This window comes from Macrotis lagotis, chromosome 5, assembly GCF_037893015.1.
Source record: "Macrotis lagotis isolate mMagLag1 chromosome 5, bilby.v1.9.chrom.fasta, whole genome shotgun sequence".
NCBI classification, from domain to species: Eukaryota; Metazoa; Chordata; class Mammalia; order Peramelemorphia; family Peramelidae; genus Macrotis; species Macrotis lagotis.
Window position 1 is genome coordinate 86362932 of NC_133662.1, and position 20381 is coordinate 86383312.

The window sequence follows — 20381 nt, forward strand, 5'->3', positions numbered from 1 at the left end:
TCAGAAAGCCAGTCAGCAGGCCAGCAATGAGAGAACCAACCACAACTTAAAAGACAAAGTGATGTAATAGATGATATTGACTTTGGCTTCCAAAGCAGCAAACAAACCATTGCATAGACAATGCCTTGGCATAAAGGAGCGACTACACCTCTGCATAGCAATATCTTGGCAAGTGATAAACCAGGGACCAGATCCTGGCCCCAGAATAAAATGTTTAGGATTATATTCCCTGTACCTCAGGGGAAGAACACAACTACCAAAAACAAATCACTAACCAAAAAAAAGTACTATTCTAATAGGAATGATAAAACTGTAATCTCAGAAGACAAAAGCAGTGACAGAATGTATACAAGTGAAGCATCAAAGAAGTTTATATATTGGCCTCAAATCCAAAAGATTTTTTTGGAAGAGCTCAAAAAGGATTTTGAAAAACCAAAGAAAAAAGGATGAAAAAAATGGAGAATAGAAATGATAGTCATGCAGGAGAGTTAAGAAAAATTGACTGAAGAAAGCCACTCCTTTAAAAGGAACTAATACTAATGGTTTGTCCTTCATTCTTGAAGAAGACCATGACATCAGGAAGGTGATGACATAATAAGCATGTGAACTGTATTTGAATGAGTGTGCTGTAATAAGTCACCAGCCTTATTTAGGTTCAGTGGCCAGATATGAATCAGGATAACTGGACATGATCCTGGATGGGAGGCAATCAGGGTTAAGTGATTTGCCAAAGGTCAAAGTCACATAGCTACTAAGTGTCTGAGGTTGGATTCGAACTTCTGTCTGCCTGACTCCAAGGTCAGTACTCTATTCACTGTACCATGTGCCCACCCCCCCCCAAAAAAAGAAAGATCAACTGGACAAAAATATACCTCATCAAAAAGTAAAATCAACCAAGCGGAAAAGGAACAAACTCATTAAAAAGTAAAATAAGTCAATAGAAAAAAGGAAAATAAAAGTTAACTGAAAAAATAAAACTCTGAAAATTAGAATTAGTCAAATGGAAACTAATGACTCTAGGATTCACCCAAATTCCATTAAATAAAACCAAAAAACTGAAAAACCAGAAGAAAAGATAAAATACCACTAAAAAAATGACCAACCTGGAAAATAAATCCAGGACAGATAATTTATGAATTTTTGGTGTACCTGAAAGCTTTGATCAAAAAAAGAGCCTGGAAAATGTCTATCAGGAAATGAACATGGAAAACTTTCCTAATATCTTAGATCAAGGGGATAACTTAGTCCTTGAAATTCCTTTATTTCATTTAAAATTGATCTTTTCCCCTGAAAGAATATGCTTAATTTTTCAAGTAGTTGATTTTTGTTGTAATCGAAGGTTCTTTGCTCTCCAGAAAATCATATTCCAAGCCCTCCAATCTTTTAAAGTTGAAATTGATCACTACTGCTTCACCATTAAAGTACTGGAGGGCGTTCAATGGAAATAAAGTAATTTCAAAGTTTTCTGATAAAAAGACCTGAAGTGAACAGAAAATTTGACCTACAAATAGAAAACCATGAGAGGAATAAAAAGACGAAATAGGGGGGAAAGCGCTTGTTAATAGCATAATTTGTATATATCCCTATATGGAAAGACATTACTCATAACTCTGGAGAATTATAATTCTATTAGGACAATAAATAGAAGCATATTTATGGAGGGGATATAAGTATAGACTGACCATGAAAGCGATGAGGGTTTTGACAATACTTTGACTCGGGTGTTCAAAATTCTGCTCATGGGGGCAGCTAGGTGACGCAGTGCATAGAGCACTGGCCCTGGAGTCAGGAGTACCTGAATTCAAATCCGGCCTCAGATACTTAATAATTAACTAGCTGTGTGACCTTGGGGAAATCACTTAACCCCATTAGCCTTGCAAAAAGCTAAAAAAAAAAACATTCTGCCCATGGACCCAAAGGGCAACTTTATGTGGTCCGCCTTTGAGTTTACTAAATACTTTGGTAAATGAACCCAAACTACTACAGAGCTCACTAAAATGGAAAATCAAAATACAATGTCTATTGCTTCAATAAAAGCTTCTAAAAAGTAAGGTGGGACTGCCCCTCATGATGTTTGAATATAGTTAGAGGAATTGTACTTAGAAAATGTGGGTATAAATTGATCATGAAATGATTTTCCATTGCTTGTTACTTTAGCTAACAAAGGTTGGATTACTGTATGGATGAGGGAGGTAGTATAGTTAAGGTGTCTGGAAATAAATCATAAAATGATTTTACTTTACATGATACTTTAACTCATAGGAATTGTATTGCTACAGAGGGTAAAATAAAGAGAGTTTGTAATAAATTGATTATAATTTGATTTTTTTATAGCTTTTCAGAAGAGCATTCTAATGGATCAGATAAGGAAAGTATTCTTGGACAGAGACTGAGAGTATGAGTTGAATATGAGGTAATGTTGCTTATAAATCAGTCAAGCAATCAACCCATGAGAATTATATTTCTATCAGGGCAGATAAAAGTAGTATATTTTAACAGAGTGGTTGTGGATACAAGACACGGCAAAAACAAAGAAGGCATGAAAAGAAAGATTTTACTAGGAGAAGGCTATGTATTAGAGGCTAAATAATACCACATGAAGTTACAAAGACCTATTTTAGTAGAGGGAAAGAAGGGAAGGTGTGAGCACTAAGTAACTCTTATTCTCAACAGATTTGGCTCAAAGAGGGAATAACATAGATTCCCAATTGGGTTTAAAACTTTACTATACCATACATGGAAATAAGAGGGCAAAGTGAAAGACAGGGTAAAAAGAGACTGTTAAAAGATCAAAAAATATTTCTTTTAATTTAAAGAAAGTTATCTTATTAAATAATTCTGCTATATCTCATACTTTATTTTTTTCGTTAAGAATATGATTTCTCAGGGGTGGCTAGGTGGCGCAGTGGATAAAGTACTGGCCCTGGAGTCTGGAGTACCTAGGTTCAAATCCAGTCTCAGACACATAATAATTATCTATTTGTGTGGCCACTTAACCCCATTTGCCTTGCAAAAACTTTAAAAAAAAGAATATGATTTCTCTCTCATCACATTCAACTTAGATCAATGCATTCCACGGAAATAATGTAAAGAATAAGAGACTACCTTCTATGGGGGTGGAGTGGGGGGAGGGAAACAAGATGGGGGGGAAATTGTAAAATTCAAAATAAAATAAAATCTTCCAAAAATAGAGAAAGGAAAAGTAAAAGTTAAGTTAAAGTAAAAAATAAAAGTTAAAGAGAAAGGGAGAAGAAAAAGAAAAGAACATAGAGGAAAAAAGGCTCTTCAACAGGCAGCAGTGAAAAAGCAAAACAGTGGTGAATAGGATAAGGGAAAAGAAAGAAAAAAAGTGTAAATGGGGGAAGAGAGCATGGAGGGAAATACAGAGTTATTTATTTTAACTGCAAATGTGGATGGGATGAACTCCCATAAAACAGAAGGTGATAGAAGAGGGGATTAAAAACCCAAATCCTATAAACTGTTGTTTACAAGTGACATATTTGAAGAAGAAAGATAGACACAGAAAGGATAAAAGACTGGAGCCAAATGCATTATCCTTCCACAGAAGTTAAACATCAGAGATAGCAATCCTGATATAATAAAAAGCAAAAGCAAGATTGGATATCATTAAAAGGGATAAGGAAGGAAATTATATCTTCAAAATATTACTATAGGCAATGAAGTAGTATCATTATTAAAAATATATGCACCAAATGGTATGACATACAAATTCTGAGAGGAGAAATTAAATAAATTAAAGAGGGAGACACAGACAGGAAACTCAACCTCCATCTCTCAGAACTAGATAAATCTAATCACAAAAGTAAAGAAGAAATAAGTGAAGAAGGTAAATTGAATTTTAGAAAACTTAGATACAATAGACTTGCATGGCTTGTACACAAAACTTGATCGTGGACTAGGGCATAAAATGACATAATGAAATGCAAAAAAGACAGATTCTCTATGCATCCTTTTGAAATTATGATGCAATGAAATTACATGTGATAAAAGATTATATTAAGATAAATAGAAAATTAGTTTGAAACTAAATACCTTATTTTTTAAAGAAAGAAGGTATCAAAAAACAAAGAAGAGAAAAACATCAACAATTTCATTCAAAACAATTACAATGATGAGACATAATGCCAATACGTATGAGATGCAGTCAAAGCAGTTTTTAGAGGAAATTTTATATCTATAAATGCTTATATGAATAAAATACAGGAAAGGAAGTAAATGAATTGGTTATGCAACTAAAGCTAGAAAAGAACAAATTTAAAATACCTAATTAAATATCAAATTAGAAATTCTGAAAATTAAAGGAGAAATAAAAATAATTGAAAGTAAGGAAACCATTGAACTGATAAATCAAACTGAGCTGGTTTTATGGAAAAACCAATAAAATTGTGGAAACCATTTGTCTGACTTCTAAAATAACAAAAAATCAAATTATCAGTATCAAAAATGAAAAGAATGAATGAACCCTGAATGAGGAGGAAATTAATGTAATAATTCAGAACAGTTTTGCCCAAATTTATGGCAATGAATTTGACAGTCTAAGTGAACTGGATGAATATTTACAATATTTGAAAAAATAGAAACTATAGAAGAGGAAATAAAATATTGAAATAACCACATTTCATAAAAAGAAATTGAAAAAGTCATCAATAAACTCCCTAAGAAAAAATCTCTATAGCCAGATGGATTTACAATTCTATGAAACATTTAAGGAAAATTTAATTAAAAAATTAGAAGAAATTCTGCCAGATTCCTTCTATGACATCAATATGGTGCTGATACCTAAACCAGAAAGAGTCAAAACAGAAAAAGAGAATTATAGACAAATCTCTTTAATACATATTGATGTAAAAAAATTCGAAGTAAAATTTTAGAAAAGAGATTACACCAAGCTATTACCAGGAAAATAGACCAATATTATGTTTTATAATGGGTTTGCAGGAATACTTCAATATCAAGAAAACAATCAATATAATTGACCATATCAATAACAAAATTAACAGAAATCATTTGTTTATCTCAATAGATATCAAAAAAAGCCTTGGACAAAATAGTGAAACAATCAATATAATTGATCATAAAATAAGAAAATTAATAGAAATCAAATGATTATTACAATAGACTCTGAAAAAACCTTTGGTCAAAAATTTCCTATTAAAAATATGAGAAAGGGGGGCAGAGCCAAGATGGCTCTCTGAAGGCAGCATTTCCCAGAAACTCTCCCCAAAATACTCCAAAAGCTGTCAAATTATGATTCCTGGCAAAATTTAGACCTGCCCCCAGAAAGACTGAGTGATATTTTCCTAGTACAAAATAACTTAGAAGTTTCACGGGAAAGGTGTTTCACCCAGACCAGGAGTTGGAAAAAATCCTTGTCTGCAGTGCCCAACACAGTGCAGCCCAGGGTTCACTGGACACAGCTTGAAGTGGCAGTGAGAGAAATCTGCTGCACCAGAATAATTGTGGAGTGAGGAGTGCTGGCCTCAGAATCTGCAGCAAGGGAAAACCAGTCTTCACCTCCAAAGCACAGTCCACAGATGGTAAGGGGGTCAGGGGAGACTGAAGAAATTTCTCTGCTCTCCCTGGGGCAGGAAGCTGCCGTTTGCCCACACTCAGATCCAGGTTGCAGTTTGGGCTTCCATACTAAGATAGCAGGGATCCTCCTCACAGCTTCAGGGCAGAGGGAAGTGGCCATGGTCATCTAAATATCAAAGAACAAGCAAGAGAGCATAAAACTTGGAGGAATAAAGTGGGGTCTCCAAATTCAGATATCCAATGGGGTGTCCAAAAAAACCCCAAAGTCTTGGAAGTGCTGTAAATTATTTTTGGACTGAGGAAATTAGCAAATGACAGAAAAAGAAGTATCTGACAAAAATTACTTTGGTCCCATGGAAGATTAATACACATACTTGGATTTTAAAAAACAATCAAATCTTCCATATCCAAAATCTCCAAGAGAAATAGAAAATGGGCTCAGACTATGGATGAGTTCAAAAAAGAATTTGGAAAGCAATTACGGGAGATGGAGGAAAAATTGGGAGGAGAAATGAGGGGTATGCAAAAAAATCATGAAAACCAAATGAGCAGCTTGGTGAAAGAAGTACAAAAAATACTGAAGAAAATAATCTGTTAAAAACAGTTTAGGCCAAATGGCAAAAACAAAAAAAAAAAAAAAGGCAAATGAGGAGGAGAATACCTTAAAAAACAAAATTGGCCAGTTGAAAAAGGAGATAAAAAAGCTCTCCTATGAAAATTCCTTCAAATGCAGGATGGAACTAAGAAAGCTGATGACTCTGTGAGAAATCAGGAAGAAATAAAATTCTTTGAAAATGGCCAAAAATTAGAAGAAAATGTGAAATATCTCATTTGAAAAACCTTGAAAACAGATCCAGGAGAAATAATTTAAAATTATTGGACTCTTCCTGAAAGGTATGACCAGGAAAAGAGCCTAGACTTCATTTTTCAAGAAATAATACAGCAAAATTGCCCTGAGATCCTAGAAGCAGAGGCTAAAATAGAAATTGAGGGAATTCATCCATCATCTCACAAAAGAGATCCCAAAAGAAAAAATTCCAAAACTCCCAAGTGAAAGAGAAAATTCTCAAAGCTCCCAGATACAAACAATTCAACTATCGTGGCTCCATAATCAGAATTTCATAGGATCTGGTAGCATCTACAATAAGAGCTCATAGGGATTGGAATATGATATGCCGAAAGGCAAAAGATCTTGGTTTGCAAGCGAGAATTAACTACACTGAAAAACTGAACATCCTCTTTTAGGGGAAAAGATGGACTTTCAATGAAACAGGGAACTTTCAGATTTTTGTATTGAAACAACCAGAGCTGAACAGAAAGTTTGATCTTCAAGTACAGGACTCTGGTGAACCATAGAGGGGGTGGACAAGAAGGACTAATTATGAAGAACTTAATGCTAGTAGGAGCTATGATATTGCACGTAAGAGTCAAGAAAAACCTTTTTTCAATGGAGTGGAATAGGGAAGGAAAGGGGGAATGAATGAACCTTCATTCTCATCAGAAATGGCTCTGAGTTAATAGGGTGAGAAAATCTATCTTTAGAGAAAAAAAATGAGAAGAAAGGGATGGGATAAGGGGGGGGGGGGGGGGAGGGAATGGAGGAATAGGTTATAAAAGAGACGAAAGATTGCCAGAGAGGGTACTCAGATACAACACACTTTTGGACAGGGACAAGATGAAAGGAGAGAGAGAGAGAGAGAACAGAATAAATAAGATTGGGGAGGAATAGAATAGAGGGAAATACAGTTAGTAATAGCAACTGTAGGAAAACTATTGATGCAGCTTCTCTGGTGGACTTAAGATAAAGAAGGCAACTCATCTGAACATAGACTGAAGTGCATTTTTTTTTCTCTCTCTCACACTATTCTTTAGGTTTCTCATTTTCTTGGAGGGGGAGGGTCTATGTTTACTCTTATAACAAAATTATTGTAATAATTATATAAGATAAATAAACCAAAAGCTACAAGGTAGCATAGGAATAAATGGAATTTTCTTTAAAATAATAAGCAGTATCCATCTTGGTAAGCATTATATGTAATGGTGATAAACTGGCAGCATTACCAATAAGATCAGTGTTAACACAAGGATGCCCATTGTCACCACTATTATTCAGTATTATTTTAGAAATCTTACTTTTAGCAATAAGAAAAGAAAAAGAAATTAAAGGAATCATAATAGGCAATGAGGAAACAAAGCTTTCTCTCTTCACTGATGATATGATAGTATGCTTAGAGAACCATAGAAAATCACTAAAAATCTACTGAAAACCATTAGCAATTTAAGCAAAGTAGCAGGATATAAAATAAACCCACATAAATCATCAGCATTTCTATATATCATTAATAAATCCTGATGAGATATAGAAAGAAAAATCCTATTTAAAGTAACTTTAGATAATTATAAAATACTTGGGAATCTACCTGCTAAGATAAACTCACAAATTATATGAACACAATTACAAATACTATTTCATCAAATAAAGTAAGATCTAAACAATTGAACAAATGTCAATTGCTCATACATAAGTCAAGCTAATATAAAAATGAAAAATCTATCTAAATTAAATAATTTTAGTGCCATACTAATGAAACTAACAATGATTATTTAATAGAACAATTAAAAAACATTAACAAAATTGATCTAGAGGAACAAAAGGTAAAGAATATCAAGGGAATTAATGAAAAAAAACAAAGTAACTGGTACTAAGTAATAGAGAAGTTGAACAGTGTAATAGATTAGATACAATAAAAATAGTAGCAAATGACAAAAGCAATCTACTTTTTATTAAACCCCATAGCTAGCTTCTCATCAGATAAAAACTCACTATTTAATAATAAAATGTTGGGAAAACTGGAAAATAGTATTGAACAATTTATATATAGACCCACATTTAGTATTGAACAATTTATACATAGACCCACATTTATCTATCAATACTAAGATAAGTTCAAAATGGGTATAGGATTTAGAAATAAAGGGGGATGCTATAACCCTATTAGGAGTCTGTGGAGACAGAAGAAGTTTATGACCAGAAAAGATATAGAGATCATTATAAATTATAAAATGCATGATTTAGTCTTTAACAGAAACAAAACTAATGCACCCAAGATTAGAAGGAATGCAGAAAACTTTGAAACAATTTTCACAGCTAGTGATGCTGATAAAGAACTCTTTTCTAAAATATGCAGAATATTGAGTCAAATTTACCAGAATCAAGTCATTCCCCAAGTGATAAATGATCAAAGAATAGGAACAGGTAGCTTTCAGGTAAAGAAATTAAAGTTATCTATAGCTTCATGAAAAATGCTCCAAATCATTATTAATGAGAGGAATGCAAATAACTTCTCTGAGGTACCATCTCATACCAAGCATGCAGGTCAATATGAAAAAAAAAAAAAGGAAAATGACCAAATTTGCAGAACATATGGGAAAACTGGGAGACTTTACACATTGTTGTTGTACTTGTGAACCAATTCAAACATTTTGGAGAGCAATTTGAAACCATGTCCAAAGGGCAAGTTAAACTTGTATCTAGGTATACCACTACCATATCTATATCCCAGAGAGATTTTTAAAAGGAGGAAATGACCCATATTCACAAAAATTATAGCAGTTCTTTTTTGTAGTGGCAAAGAATTAGAAACTGAATGAATGCCCATCAATTGGGAATGGGCTAAAAAAGTTTTGGATAATCACTGTTATGGAATACTATTGTTCTTTAAGAAATAATGGGAGGGTGGATTTTAGAGAAGCATGGAAAGACTTGTATGATCTGATGCTAAGCAAAGCAAGCAGACCCAGGAGAATATTTTGCATATCAATGGTACCAATGTGAGATGATTCAGTGATGTTGGACACAGCTCTTCTCAGAAGTGTAGTGATCAAGGACAATTCTGAGAGAACTCTTATGGAAAAATGGCATCCACATTCTGCAAACAAAACAAAACAGAAAAGTACTATGCAATCTGAATGCAAAGGAAAGCATACTATGTTCACCTTTTAAATTTTTTTTATTTCTTTTTATTTTTTTCTCATTATTTTTGCCTTAGTTCTAATTCCTCTTTCACCACATGATTAATATGGAAATATTTTAAATAATTTATACTAGATTATTACTGCCAAGAGGAAGCGAGAGGGGGAAAAAAGGAGAAGGGGTAGAAAAAGTGAATCTTATAAGCTTGCGTATGTATGAATGTTGAAAGCTACCTTTGCAAATAATTGAAAAGAGTATGTAACAGTCAGAAAAAAAAGAGGCTCCTTTTGAGTAATCTTTAATCCAATCAGGAAAACTCGAACCATATAGACTAAAGTAAAAGGCATAGGAATGGGGGCCCTTTTGCCCTGCCCCTTACTTCATGGGAACTATCCAATAATCTTCTCCATACTACCCAAATATAGAGAAGTAAGGGGCAGGGCAAAAGGGCGCCCATTCCTATGCCCCTTTCTAGGGGACCTTGAGAAATAGCTTCAGTTTAGATCTTACTGTTTTTGTTTGTTTTCTTTTCTTCCCTATATATAAATATAATATAAAATACATAAAATAAGCATATATATAAATACATAACTATTCTTATAAACATGAATATATGCATAATGTGTGTGTTTACAAATTTTAGACTTTCTGGATACATTTTACATGCACCAAAAAGCCAAATAATGTTATCTTAATCATTTAAAAAAATTTCGACTCTAGATTCAGAAATCGGAGTCAGAATCCTGATAACTCAGCTCTTGAGAATCAGTGGATTTTAGGCCAGAAGGCTGAATGAGCCCAGTAGGGAGATCTGAGAGGCCAGGGTGTCAGGACTGAAGGTGAAGACAGAGGAGTTGGAGTTAGAACATGATGAGATTAATGGTATTTTTGACTACATTTGAAATTTGACTATATTTTAAATTTAATCATCTTCATTCACGAGAGAATGAGCTATTGCTTAGATATTAGGAACAGGGTTAGATTCAGAAAAAACACTGTTAAATGGTATAAGTTGTTTTCTGGCTCCTGCTTGTTAGACTCTGAATAGCTTTTGTATTAGTTTATTTTTCTCCATTTGTTTTTAATGGCCTGGATATAATGATCCTGTTTTTTAATGAGTAAGATAACATTATTTGGCATTTTGATCCATGTAAAATGTATCCAGAAAGTCTAAAATTTGCAAACACATACATTATGCATATATTCATGTTTATAAGAATAGTTATGTATTTATGTTTATTTTATATTATATTTATATTTTATTTTATATCTTTTTGTATCTAATTTTCAGATTATTCTATTATAGCCTTATATGCTCCCTCTAAATTTCTTTTCATATATACTTACCTGATATTTCCAAAAAAATTAAAATATTCTTGGGGGGAAGGGTCATATTTATTTGATAGCCTCCATAATATCTTATATAGTGTTTTATACCACTGTTAATCATCAGGCTCACCCTCATGACACATAAGTCATGTAATTTTATGTATATCTTTTACGTATAAATATGCAGACACATGTATTATATAAGTAAGTATAGGTATTTCCTTTTAATCTTTCAAAGTATGTCAACTCATCTATCTTCAGAATGAAAGACTTCTGAGATCACTTCTTGTGAAGGCAATATATTCTTCTATCGAATTTCCATAGTATATATCATCTATTCCATTCCTTTGGACCTTGACATATGGTATTACATATTGTTCTGAGAATCCTTGGAATATAAATTTAAAGCTAGAAAAGTTATTAGAAAATTTTATAAAAGAATCTCATTCTCTCATATGTAGATGAAGAAACTAAGATTCTAGGCTTTGAAGTGATTTCCCTAAAGTCATATGATAAATGATAAATATTGAATTAAACTCAACTCCTATGATTTCCAAATACAAATTTGCATCACAAAATGTTTATATATCTTCTGTCTTTCCAACTATACTATAAATACCATGTAAATATCTACAATACCTTATTTACCTTGGTATCCTACTCTCTGTATTCTAGATTACTGCCTTCTTCATAAAATAAATATATCGATTGTTAACTTTAACTCAGTTCAGTAATTGCAAATGTTAAAATCAATGAGCTAAACAAAAGAGATAGAATAGATATTCACATTTAAACATCTTATATTTGCATACACACAATTATTATTCCTTGCTTAACTACTATAAATGCCTATGCTTATACTTGCATTTGTATATATATATATATATATATATATATATATATATATATATATATAAGCATAGCATTATGTAGTATAAACTGTACCTGGTGAGAGATCACATGGGAAAAAAAATTCAAGGTACTGTAGGAGGTTGCCCCACAGCATACCTACTGGCCTTGCAGGATATGAGATGAAGTCCCATAGAGCAAACTCTGGGATACAGGCTAAAGCAAACCTTGGTCACCTCAAATCCTTGGCCACAAGGAAACTGGGAGGTGCCCACATATCTACCCCCCCCATATCTGCCCCTATACTTCCCTATTTCATCCATCCCTCGCTTGACAAATTTCTGCATAGAGATAGTCAACAAAGGCAATGCAAGAGGCTCAGGCCAATCTCATATAGGCATCAGATGCTCTTCCCATACCCTGCTTCCACATATAGAATATAGTATATAAGCTTACAGATGCAGAAATAAATTGGACTTGCCCCCCGTTCGCCTGTGTGAGTTGTCTTTCTTCTGCAGACCCCGAAGTTCTGCAGAGGGAAGAGCCCCGCCAGACAAAAAGGTACAATCTGGTGAAAAAAGAGAACATGACAGATTTGGGAACTCACCTTAAATAGATATTCTGGAAGAAGTCATCCAAGCATATGGAAAGGCAGGAAGACTGGAGGAAACTTTCTATGTGTGAATTCTAGCCCTGGAGCGAAGGTCAGGGAGGAAGAACTTGTTGGAGTAGGATAGGAAAAATTCTAGAATTCAACATGGAGAAAATTGCATACAAGATTGAGTCATAAAGGATATTTTAAATCTAGAAAATCAAACCAAATTTAATACATAAATTGAATAGTTAAATTTAAATTTAGCATGTCTAAATAGATGTTTATTTTTTTTAATTTATTTTTTATTCTCATTTTGTACAAATGTTTTTTTACATTAATAAAATATTCTTGTTTACAAGTAAACACAATACCCCTCCTCCCCCATGAATATAGATAGACTTGCTTGGGCGAAAAAAGTAAAGGGGAGAGAAAAAAAATTAAAATTAAAAAAATAATAGTAATAATTGTAAGTATGGCCAGGTGGCACAATGGACAAAGCACTAGCCTTGGGCCCATATCCAGCATCGTAAACCCAACCATCACCCAACCGTGTGACATGCAAGCCACCTGATCCCCACTGCCCTGCAAAAACCAAAAAGAAGAAAAACAAAAGACCCAAAATAAAATAAAATAGTAATGATAGTAGGGGTGGCTGGGTGGCAGACAGAGCATTGGCCCTTGAGCCAGGAGCACCTGGGTCCAAATTCGGCCACAGATGCCCAAAGATCACCCTGCTATGTGGCCACAGGCAGGCCATCCAGCCCCACTTGCCCTGCACCCTCCCCCAAATAATAATAATAATAAAAAATGTGCTTGAGTCTTTGGTCCAACACCAACAACTCTGTCATGGGTGGATCACATTCTTTATGATAAGTCCATCACATACGTCACTTCCATATTTTTCCACCGTTGCCATTGCTGATCGCAACTCCCTCCTTTCTTATTTCTCCACTACCATGCACTCTATTTTCTCTCTCCTTTCACTATGACTCTGCTGTAGGGTCGTTGACTGGCTCAGCAGACAGATCCCTAGTCCTGGGGCCAAGAAGCCGTGAGCACCCATACCACGCCTTAGGCCCAGAATCCATCTGGCCCTATGGTCCTGGGAAGGCCTTCCAATCCCAGGCCCTTGCATCAAGTAAGAAAGAAAATGTGTTATATCTGGCCACTCTCCCCCTATGGTCCATCCTCTCCTCCTTTATTCACATCCCCACCCCTTCTCCCTGCAACCCCCTCATTCTTACTCCAGATGTCTATACACCATTGAATATATATATGCTGTTTCCTCTCCTAGCCATCTCTAATGAGAGCAAAGGTTCCCTCATTCCCCCTTGCCTCACCCCTTCCATATCATTGCAATAGCAGATTGTAATAAAAAAAATCTTATGTGAAATATCTTGGACTATTCCCCCCTCTCCTTTTTCTTTCTCCCATTCCATTTCCCTTTTTTTTTGCTATTGACTCCATTTTTACACCATATTTTATCTTCGAATTCAGCTTTCTCCTGTGCTTCAACTATAAAAGCTCTCTCTACCTGCTCTATTAACTGAGAAGTTTCATATGAATATTATCAGTGTCATTTTTTCTATGCAGGAATACATGCAGTTCATCCTCATTAAGTCCCTCATATTTCCCCCCTCTCCTCCAATCTCCATGCTTCACCTGAGTCCTGTATATGAAGATCAAACCTTCTGTTCAGCTCTGGCCATTCCAAAAAGAACATTTGAAATTCCCCTGGTTCATTGAAAGTCCAGCTTTTTCCCTGGAAGAGGAAATTAAGCCTTGCTGGGTAGTTCATTCTTGGCTGCATTCTAAGCTCTTTTGCCTTCTAGTATATTGTATTCCAAGCCCTAGGAGCTTCCAATGTAGTTGCTTCTAAGTCCTGTGTGATCCTGACTGCAACTCCACGATATTTGAACTGTGACCTTCTGGCTGCTTGTAATATTTTCTCTTTGACTTGGGAGTTCTGGAACTTGGCTATAATATTCCTAGGGGTTGGTTTTTTGGGATCTCTTTCTCTGGGGGATTGGTGGATTCTCTCCATTTCTATTTTGTCCTCTGCTTCTAGAATATCAGGGCAATTTTCCTGTAGTAATTCTTTCAAAATGATGTCAAGGCTCTTTTCCTGATCATGACTTTCATGTATTCCAATAATTTTTAAATTATCTTTCCTAAGTCTGTTTTCCATATCAGTTGTTTTTTCAATGAGATATTTCACATTTTCTTCTAATTTTTCATTTTTTTGTTTTGAAGTATTGATTCCTGATTTCTGGTAAATTCATCAATCTCCCTGAATTCTATTCTTTTTCTGAAGGATTTGTTCTCCTCAGAGAGTTTTCTTATCTCTTTTTCCATCTGGCCAGTTTTGCTTTTCAAAGCATTCTTCTCCTCAATAACTTTTTGAACTGTTTCATCCATTTGCCCTAAACTGGTTTTAGCATGCTGTTTTCTTCATCACTTTTTTGGATTTCCTTGACTAAGCTGCTGACTTCATTTTCATGTTTTTCCTGCATCTCTCTCCTTTCTTTTCCCAGTTTTTCTTCCAACTCCCTCATTTGATATTCAAAGTCTTTTTTGAGCTCTGTCATAGCCTGAGCCCAATTTCTGGTTTTTTTTTTTTTTTTTTTTGGAGTCTTTAGATGCAGGAGCTTGTGCTTCCTCCTGTTCAGACTGAGTATTTTGATCCTTCTTGGACTCATTTGCAAAATATTTCTCAATAGTCTTCCTTTTGTTTCTCTGCTTGCTCATTTTCCCAGCCTGGGCCTGGTTTGGGGTGCTTCCTGAGCTTTTGGTACACTCCCACAAGGGTCTCAGTGTGTGAGGCTCTGTCCTCCCTCCTGGTCTGTGAATGAACATAAGCGCCCCCCTCTGTCACAGGGCTGAGGTGGTGAGGGGCCCTGCTGTTCTGTGGGGGGGCCTATACTTCGATCAGGATCTGAATGTGGTCAGAGCCCCAGAGTCCTGTTCCAGGGGCAGAGGACTGAGCTTGCAGTTTGTCTTGGCTCCCCTCCCTCAGCTCAATGGGCTCATGCCCTGGGGGCTCCTGCTTACCAGCTCCACCTGCTTCTGTTTCCTGCTCTGGGCTGCAGAAAGACCAAGCTGCTCCCTGTGTGCCCAGAGGGCTGGACTCCAGGTGCTAGCTCTGGCAGAGGTCCCCCGCTGTTCCCCCACTTTGTGCCTGGTGCTCCTCAAGGTGCAGCTCAGGAGACTCCCCCGCTGCTGTGAGCTGAGACTCCCAGCACCCTGGGGCTGCCTCCTGGAGGCTCAAGTTCTTTTGCTCTGGTGGGCCGGTGGGCTGCCCCTCTGACCCCGGGGAGCAGAGCCTTTCTGCTCTTTTCCAGGTTACCTTGAGTAGGAGAACTGCCTCACTGGGTCCCTTTGTGGGTTCTGTCTCTCGAAAGTTTAGTTAGAGTCCTTAGCTGATGAGTTTTATCAGAGAGCTCCTAAGACTGGATCCCTTCTTGTTGCCATCTTGGCTTCGCCCCTAAATAGATGTTTATTTGAAAAGATCAAAGTGTACTGTATGGAAGAGAGGGTTCATGGACTGAAACTATGAGACAATAGTATTACTTCGTCATAGAGAAAATAGTAAGAACTTAAATTGTACTATGAAATGCATTGCTTACAGGCATGGAAATGAGAATTACACTTTTCATTTACCATTAGCAAAAATTATGTAGGCTGTAGACTAGAGTATAAAGGGAAAAAAAAAACATCAGAATAGCACAGGGATATAATGATTACAAAAGAAAATTTTAAATGTGAATGCTTAGCCTAAAGAAGAGAAAATTTAGGGGATCTGATATATTGTTGAGTGCCTAAAGACCTATCACTTGGAATAAAGTATTAAGGTTTGTTTACTTGAACCCAGAGGGTAGAAATGAGAATAGTCTAACAACTGAAAAGTGGAATGGGTTTTCTTTGGAAATGGTAGATTTCTAATAATTGTGAAGGGTTTTGTATATGTTGTAATGAAAATTCTTTTTAGGCATATTTTTGTCACAGGGGCATCAAATTTCTTCTCATTGTGACATTCTTTAATATGCTTAATCATTTGATTGATTAACAAAAAATGTTCATTTTGTTCCTTTATAGAATGAGGTTTCATACAAGGTAATTTTGACATGGAACCCATCTGAAGAAGGTCAGGTAATGAAAGAATCAAAGGAACTTCAGTGTAGAAATCTCAGTCCCATATTCTCAATCCCATAGTCTGATTATATTATTGCGATGTTCTATTAATTTAAAAGAAGTTCAATGTTTTAATGATACTCAATGTTTTAATTATAATTGAGTATTTTGAAATGAAGTCCATACTTTGCTTAACTAAATCAGCCTAAATAGAAAAGAGAAATCATCACATTAATTTACATACATGAATACATGTGCATGCATATAGGTAGATAAACATTGAGGGGATATTCATATGCATACATTGTGCACAAGGACATAGATACATATATACAGATATATATATGCACATAGACAAATATATACATACACATATACAAGCATATGTATTATATTTATATGTACCATATATAAATATATATATATATATATATATAAATGGGTATGTGTATGTAAATAAACATAAGAGCATGCACACACATATTCATATGTGTGTCTATGTATGTATGCTTCAGCTAAACTGAAATTTATGGAAAAGAGAGTGTATACCCCCACGTAATTAACAAGTATTAATTTGGTTCTAATCATGCCAAAATAACTGAAATATGTGATCCTAACGCTCATTTTTCCTTGCCATAAAAAACCCTCTTCCTTATTTCCTCAATTTCATGGCTAAATCTAATTTAATTAAAAACCATACTGTTCCCAGATTTTATCTTCTCTGAATTTGAGAGTGATGCTATTTTGTAGAAAGAGTGACAAACAAAATATTTTTTTTTTAAAAATGTTGGTTGTTTATCTTTTCACGTATACCTCATCATTGTAAACATTTCTCTCACTGGCACAATTCACAACCCATCCGCACAATTGCCCATCTTGCATTCCTCTTGTTTAAACTTCCTAATAAATCCAAGTCAAGGTGTTTATCCAAAAATTACTGGTGTTTTTGAATTCATTTATAAATAGCTATTTAGGATGATGCATCTCAATAAAAAAGAAAAAAATTTCTCAGATGTTGAAGTAGTTTATTTTTGTTTTACTAATTGGGCATTCAAATAGGGATAAGTGAATGAATGGGAAAAAATACGATCACATTAGAATATAATGCTAAACATTTTTCATGCAGAAAATATATAATTCAGGAAATTTATTTTACTGAATATTTCAATGTATCAAGAGTCTTTGATTTTTACTAGGTATGGGTATAAAGGGAATAGTTAGAAAGCACACTTTATAGAGTAACCGTCTGGAATCAGAAATACTTTCCTTCCTGAATTCAAATTTTACCTCAGACATTTGCTTGATAAATGAGTCCAAATAAGTCACTATACCTTTTTTGTCTCAGTTCTTCATCTGTATAATGAATGAAGATAAGACAAAGCACTAATGACAAATCACTATAATATCTTTGCACGAAATCCCCAAATGGGGTCACAAAACCCCCCAAATGAAAACACAGATGATACAACTGAACAAGTATAAGTTCTCCCTGTGACTGACATTGCAACCCTCCTATAACTTTTCAGCTGCTAGGAATTTGCTGGTGAATCAGAGAAATTAAATGTTCTGTCCAGGGTCTCAGAGTTATCAAGAAACAAAGTTATGATTTGAACACAATTTAACTCCAACTAAGATTATGTCTCAATTAAATAATTTAGCAAATGCGTAGTGCTTTACAATGTGACTTAAAAATAATGAAAAATTACTATACTAAATTTGGGTAAGTGAAAATGTAGGTATCAGATGATAATTAGATTCTTCAAAAAGCTAAGGGAAAAATATTTACTGAGGATCACAAATGTTTCTTTCACTTTTGTTCTAAAAATCTCAAATTAAATGTCACACATTGGATATTAAAAAAAGAAGCATTGGTATATTTTGATGTGATTTGTTAACTAATACACAAATCATAAGGGCATATTTCTGTTTTATGCTTTTATCTACTCTTGCTCTTCTGAATTTTGTTTGATAATATTTTATTATCATGTCCTACCTTCATTTAATTGTTGAACATAGTCCCTGTCTTCCTCTCTTTAATTGTCTTTGCCTCTCTGATTAAATGTTCCCTCTTTTTATATTGTAATAGATGATCAAGAGATTGTGAATCATGAAATAAGAGAGTTGCAAATGCCTCGGCCTTCTATCAAAATGAGAACAATTTTTATTTCATTTTCTGAGAATTTTTTTTATAAAGAGATACCTCCTTTTAAATGTATCTGATATAAGTCTTCTGGATATATAAAATGACAGATAACTGAAACATATTCCTTCTGAGTTTGTGATTAATGAAGTATCACTTTGTGCTCTGATTACCCTGTAGTAGATGGAAATCACTTTATAGCACATTAATACTGCATACTTGAATGAGCAATTAGCATCTTATAGTTAATATTTGATTTAAGATAAGTTTAACCAAATAATGTAGAACATAATGTAAGAACAAGATTCAAGAATGTTATAAAACAAACAAGTGATTGCCATAGCGATTTAAAGAACAGTTTGAAATTTCCACAGTATGCTGTAGCTTAAAAGCCACCTTACAATTTTTAAAGTAACCTTAAAATTGAAATATCTTCATTTGGTGTGACAAATAATTCATGTTGAGAATAATTTCTGATCTTGATTACTGTGTTTTTGGTTTAATATAGGAGAATCTGAAAATATGATATTTTTGGTTAGTAAATATTAATAATAGATTTTAAGATTTCTAAAACAACTTCCATATTATTCATCTCATTTGGTCTTTCCAAATAACTGTGACATTGGTGTTGTCCTACCTCCAGCCCCATCACTTTACAGAGGAGAAAATTAATGTTAGACAGATTATATGACTTTTCCAAAATCACAGTCCTAGAAACATTTCAAAGTAGAACTTGATTCTGCCTGGAATCCAAATTCAAAATTATATGTTCTACGAAAGACAAAACATGGTGTAGCACAAATAACACCATTGGTCTGGATTCTAGTTTTAAATCTTTCACTAAATTATTTGGCAGTTCTTCTTGATCCATTTTCTGTTGAAATAGACAACCTTAACATCCCAGCTCTAAAATGTTATAATATTATTAACAAAAATCTTTTTCTGTATAATTATTGAAAAATCAATAAACACATTGGATTTCCTATAATGCATTCAAGTACTATTGAAATGACAAGGATGATTTAAGATCTAGTAGAAATACCTATTCTGGTACTACAATTTATTAGGACCAGTTCTCAATACAAATCATAGGCAATGCATTAACCAATGAAATCAAAGAGCTATATATTTAAAGCTAGAAGTGATGACAGACGTCATCTAGTCTTTCTTCTTCATTTTAAGTATGAACAAACTGATTTCAGGGAATTTAAATAATATTAACCTCGGAAAATATTTAAGGACAAAATTTTGAACCTTCAGCTTCTGACTTTAAGGTCAGTACTCTTATATCTCAAGTTTTCTTTCTCATAATTTTTATATAGGTAGAATCACATTAAAATGAACAGCAAAGTCAGGGGATGGGGTAGGGGTGGGTGGTGGAACGGCTAGTATTGGAAGACAGTTTTAGGGGTAGATGGGACTGACTATGTTTCCTTAGTGATGATCAAGGGTAGAAAGTTTTATGTGCTGAATGCCAATTTTATTTGTTAAATGTATCTTATTGCACTAGCATTGGTGCCTTCTTATCTCCTCCAAGTTACTGTTTCACTCTGTTTCCTAGAGCAGGGTATGCCTCTTTAAATTGAGAACAGGAACAATCATTCCCATTTCCCTTAGGGATGGTTCTAGAGATGTTTTACTACTTGGACCATCAATCTGTCTTGGAACTGAAAACAAGAAAGTAAAATATTCAGCAATCAGAGACTTGTATTCAGGAGCTTTATTTCTTTGGAAATGATTGTGGTGTACTGATTGCAAGATAATGTATTCCAATTACTGTATTCTCTTGTGAATTAAGCTATTTGTTGTTG